This window comes from Melopsittacus undulatus, chromosome 6 (genome assembly GCF_012275295.1).
Source record: "Melopsittacus undulatus isolate bMelUnd1 chromosome 6, bMelUnd1.mat.Z, whole genome shotgun sequence".
NCBI lineage: Eukaryota > Metazoa > Chordata > Aves > Psittaciformes > Psittaculidae > Melopsittacus > Melopsittacus undulatus.
This window is the reverse complement of record NC_047532.1, coordinates 72,701,984-72,708,119: the sequence shown is the minus strand read 5'-3', so window position 1 is coordinate 72,708,119 and position 6,136 is coordinate 72,701,984.

Below are 6,136 nucleotides of genomic sequence, written 5' to 3'. Positions count from 1 at the left end.
CTGCTTTAAATGTTTCACTGGTGACTACCAAATCGGTATTGAAATCAAATCCTTATTGATACTATAACTGAAGTGAGTTAGTCATTGCATCCTAGTGACACATGGTATTTATTGCTGACTTTTCCTACATGTACAGACTCCATCTACCAAGCCAGATAAGCACTTGAGCCTTCATAGTGTGCCTAGGGGAAGCATACTTTCAGTATATTTACATGCTGTGCACTGTTGTCTCTCTTAGAAATAATATGTAAGTACACATTTGTTTGTTGTGGGTTTTTTTCCCCACAGTTCCCTTTAATCTAGGTTTTGACTAAAGAGAACTGGAAATGTCTGTTTTCCCTAACTGTGGTAACTTAACAAAAGTAACTGTACAATCTCTTGTAGTCATTATGGGCAAGTTTGCTCAAAATCTCATCATATATGTAGTTTGTGCACCTTTCTGTAGGAGAAGCTTTGTGTTAATTTGCAGCCATTGCTGTATACAGGTGGTATAAGCAGATAGTGGAGAGAAGTTAGGTAGAATTAAAATACTTCTAATTTCAGATGTGAACCCGTTTGCTTTTTCAGTGGTCTACTGTAGAATTGGGTAAGTGCAAGTATTAAGGGGGAATACTTGATTTAGATATTAGGTTACCAGGACTTCTAGTAGCAGTCAGCTCTGAAGAATGCTGTGCATTGTACTTACTTACCTATTGCTTTTAGCATAACTTGGAGAGTAGAAAACAGAACACTGAGGAAAGAGAGGAAACTTAGTTAGGTGCTTTGATCTCTTGTTTTCTGTGTGGCTTGCTTTTTTCCTTTTTAAAAAACCAGCATTATGTAGGCTTGATTATTGTACCTGTAGGTGTTAGCTTGGAGTTGAAAGATGTGTGGAGCCTGCAGCTGGTTGAACAGTATCTCCTTTGGATATGTAAGCTTAAAATAACAAACTATTCCCTACATCTGTAAACACTCATTTTCCTGCATCTTAAGGCTAGGGTTAAGATTCATATTTTCATTACATTTAAGGTGTAATTTCCCCTTCTGCCTTACAAGCTGGTCACTCAACTATTTTTGTTCTATTTGTAGATCTCTTGCTCTACAAGCAGAAGATGTTGGTCCCTTCCCAGGCAACTGAACAGGAACTGTATCAGTGTTCTAGGAACTGGCGAGAGCTTTAGCATGAAAACTTTTTTGCAGTAGTTAAAGAGAACTGAGATGCTGCATAAATACCTGCAAGTGGTGGGGTTTTTATCTTTGTCTATGGCTCCTTTACTGGTTGAAGAGAATTAAGTTGCCTCTAGGCCATTTAGGTTTTCTACCCAAGATCTCAGTACTTCATTCCCATTGCTGTAGTCATTTTATCCACTATCACCTCAGGAGCTTTGGATTCTAAGCATTTGTGACTTCACACTCCTGACTGGTAATCTGACATAATTGATTTCTGTGTACTGATGGTTCTCACCCATGAAGTGTGTTCACTGATAGCTCAAACTTAGATTTGGGGGTGGAGGGGCAGCTGCTGACTGTAATGGACAAAATCTCTCTCCTAGAGACCTAGCTTAAAGCAAGAAAAAGCTTGGCAAGTCCCACATACTCTTGGGTCTAAAGCTTTCAATGATGTTCCTCAAATTGTTTGAAAGGATTGAAATTTGGCACCAGATTAGCAATGAAGGTTTGTTCTGAGTCAAGTATAAAAATTAGTAATAGATCTTTCATTTGTTTTTAAATTAATGTCAAAATTTGTCTTAAATTTTTAGGCTTACTACATTGTACTTGCTTTTAAAATACCTGTAACTAAGTCCTACAGCTCAATTCAGCTGCCTTTAAACAGATTTGAGTAGTTTTATGTACAGCTAGCCAATGACTAAGCCTTTCTGTATAAATAAAAATGTGTATAAACTGAAGTCCAACATCTAAAACAAAAGAGCTTCTGATCTTACTCTGCAAATCTAAGCTTTCCTCATCCCATCTTTTGGTACTTCAAAGCTGATGCTCACAGGAGAAGGAATGAATACCTGGAGGGTGAACTGGTGCATCAAAACCTGCTGAGGCAAAAACATAAAAGAGAAGGCTTCTTAACAAGACCCCCTACTACCCTATGATACTGATTTAAAAGTTCTGCCTGTATGCAGAAGTATGGTTGGGTTTTGTGTTTTTTTTCAGGATTTGAAAATACCAGCTGTTACTGGGGAACATGGAATAAATAACCTGCTTGCCTTTGTGGTCTCCTGCAGGTAAAACATTTGAGTCTTCACACCAGATGTGCTTGCACTTTTTATGGAGACGTGCCATCCTCACTCCTCTTTAAGTGCATACATGTTCCTCATGGACTCTAGAACATGTGTATTTCAAACTTTTTGTGTATTTGTAGGGTTCTCTATATACCCAAAGCGTGAAGGTAAGTCAAGAATGTTGGGAGCTTTTGTGGGGTACCAGAAAAGTTAAAAATGGATAATACAGGGGCAGGAGGAATACATATATTCCTTATTCATCACTGTGAATAAGCACAGCCCACTGCATATTTAAGTGAATTATTTGTCAAAGATGAAGAGCAGAACAGCTGTATGGACTTCAGGAAAGAGCCATGAGTGATGATACGCTCTATTTAAAAAAGAGAATCTTGGTTAATGTACAAGCCTTTTCAGTCTTCTCACTTCAGAGTGTCATAATATAGATATCCTTCATGAACAGCTAATAATATTATTAATAATAAAAATTATCAGTAACATAATATTTAATATACTAAATAGGTATCTATTAAATTTAATGTAATTAAATATTAATATTTATATAAGAATATATGATTTATTATTATTATTAATTGTTATTATAGTGGTCCAAATCCTTTTATTTCTTCTTGTTGTCAGTCTGTAAGGTTGCTGTATCATTAAACTGTCAGTCAAATAAGGTTCTTTCAAAAGTACCTAGGAATCACTCTTTGTCTTTTCACACTGAGATGACTGGAATATGTTGAGGCGTGTTTGAATTTCCTGGAACGTTGTTAAGGTAAGTGTATAGCCTCTACACATGGCAGTGGACAGTTTACAGTTGTCTTAAGATCTATATTTGCTTTATGTTGTCTGGGTACTTTACTGTGTGTTAAAAGGCATCCACCTGGAGGCAGAGTACTCTGAGGAAGGGTACTGTCATAGCAGATCAGCAGTTTGTTTAGCATGCAGTCACTGTTTAGGGGGAGTACAGTGGCACACTCAGTTAAGGCCATAGATTTATAAGGCTGGAGAGGAGCACTTGTGTGTAGCCATCCTAGCTAATGTCAGCTGTGTTCTGCTTGCTGACCAAATGTCTTTTTGTTAGACTAGAATATAGATTTTAGAAAGCTAATTTATTTTAACTGTTCTAATTCAGACAAGGGTGAATCTTACACAATCTCTACCATATTTTATTTTAAAAGCCTAAAACAGATTTCAGTATAGTGTTTGGCTCTGTATGGCACTGTCTGGTTTTAGCCTTTATGTCTATTGCTGTAATTTTTTGCTTCTGTTGGTGATAAATAGCACACTTGTTACATGCCATAGTAAACGACTTAATTGGTTTGTGCCTCCCCCTCCCTTTTTGACTACTAAGCAGTCTGTGGTGCTACATGGGCATCTCCTTCCTAAAAGACTGGCAAAAGTTATGAGTGTGGAGTTCTCTGCCAAACTCAAACATAGGTTTCCCACCATATGTGTCTCGTGTGTTCCTTTGGAAAAAATTAATAGTTCAGGTGCTGTGAGTCTTCATCAGTGTTTAAGAAGTGCAGCTGACTGTGGAGGGAAAGTGCTTTCCAATTTAATTATTAGTACTATTGATTAGAGCTCAGTATGGAACAGATGTAGCTGCCTTCCTTAGTTGATAAGGTTTGTCTGGTAATGGGTATGGTGTCCTTCCCAGAAGCAGGGATACTTTGTCATATGTTCTGTTAGTTCTCTATGTGGCAATGCGCAGAATGTGAGATGGGGTCAAGCAGGGCTGAAGATCTTACTGTTCTTCTTCTTAGAGCTTCTTGTCCATTTCTACTCTCCGTAAGTATCATGTGGGCTACTAGAGTAATTGAGATGGAGTTATCTATAGCCTGTCCCTCTTCTCACCTTGCAAACATCTGCTGAGTATCTAGAATATATGGGCAGATTCTGTATTTCTCCCTGTCTTTCCTTAAGACTATGTACAGGAGTTAGGGCCAGGTCAGTTTGCATGCCAATGTTGTAGCAGTTCCTAGTGAAAAGACTACACAGGATCTCTAATGTTACAGTTCTTAATCTGACTGACTGAACACCCTCTTGGTAAAACATGACTATCATGTGAAATGGATGTCTATAAAGGACGTTGACATTCCTACTTGTGTGCTCAGTCCTTAAGTATGGTATTATAAATGTTTTTTCAGTGAGAGGTTTATTCTTGCCACTGAAATTCCTTCTCACCTCTTGAAGACAATAAATGTTTCTATTTAAATGTTTGTATGTATACATTAGCAAATACACTAGCAATGAAAGAAGAGCTAAGGAGAACTTTCTTTATTGGATGTGGGGAGAAGGGGGAAACAGTGACAAAGGGTGAGGAGAAGGCTGAAGTACTTCATGCCTTCTTTGCTTCAATTTGTAATAGTATGTTGTTTTACAGATACCCAGCCTCTGAGCTGGAAGATGGGGACAGGGAGCAAAATGAAGCTGCCATAATCCAAAGGGAAACAGTCAGTGACCTGCTACACCATTTAGACACAAGTCTACGAGGCCAGATATGATCCACCCAAGGGTACTGACGGAGCTGATGGAAGTGCTCACTAAGCCACTTTCCATCACTTATCAGCAGTCCTGGCTAACCAGGGAGGTACCAGCTGGCTGGTGATAGGCAAATGTGATGCCCATCTACAGGAAGGGCTGAAAGGAGCATCTGGGGAAATACCTGTCAGTTTGACCTTGATGCTGGTGAAGGATGTGGAGCAGATCCTCTTGAGTGCCATCGCACTACATACAGGACAGGCAGGGGATCAGGCCTGGTCAGCATGGGTTTATGAAAGGCTGGTCCTGCTTGACTAACATGACCCTCTTATGACAAGGTGATGACTCAGTGGATGAGGGAAAGGCTGTGGATGGTTTCCTACTTTGACTTTATTAAAACCTCAGACACCATCCTCCAGCAGTTTGCTGGAGAAACTGGCGGCTCATGGTTTGAATTGGTGTACTGTTTGTTTAAATATCCTGGAGGTATTGAAAAGATGTGTAGATGTGGCACTCAGGGACATGATTTAGTGGTGGATTTGGCAGTGCTGGGTTAACAGTTGGACTTGATAACCTTAAGGGTCTTTTCCAGGCTAAACAATTCTAGGATTCTAAAACTGCCAATATCATAATGTTAAATGATGTCACAAGTGCTATTCATGTATAGCATTTATAATTTGTAAAATTATATCTCATTCCATCTACTGCTTGTCTGAAGGTAAAACCTGTAGGCTGTACAGTAGCCGTGCATAGCAGTCCTAATGCTGGTGTTCTCAACCCGCTGTGTACCAAAGGGTTAATTTGTTTCCATCACTGGGGATTTGAATTGCTCGTCAGTGCTGAGGTCACTGTCACTGTTAAATGACAGATGTCTTTCTGAAAATCCCTTGCATCTTCCCTTGTGATGTAAAGTTCAGTGACTGCAATAACAGGGTGTTGTTCTTTAATAACTGTTAAATTTATTCTTTAGAGAATTTACAAAGATGTCCTATTGCTCTGGGAGAGCTCCCTTGATGCCCAACTCTGCATTTGCTTTTTGCATAATGCCTGCAGATTTAGAGCCACTGTACTCCCAGTTGTATGGCTTCTGTATCCCTTGTTCAGTGTTGCTGAAATACTCGTAAATCTCCTTTCTTCTAGTGTCTTTGTGCAGCAGCTGGGGTATGACAATAAGGTCCCTGATCTATAATTCCAGACAGCCCCTGAGGGTGAACAGATCGACCAGTCCTCATCCCCAACGTAAGCCTGGGGAACTTGCTGTCCCTGGGAGGTAGTCGTTTAATGCTCTCTATTTGTATTCTGCATGAAACTCTTCTTGATGCTGGACTGTTGTTCACTTAGAGAATTATCTAGTGCACAGTATATAAACTCCCACTAGAGATTGAATGCATGTAAATAAAGCATGCCTTAAGTCTAGCATAATGTAACTTTAAGTGAGA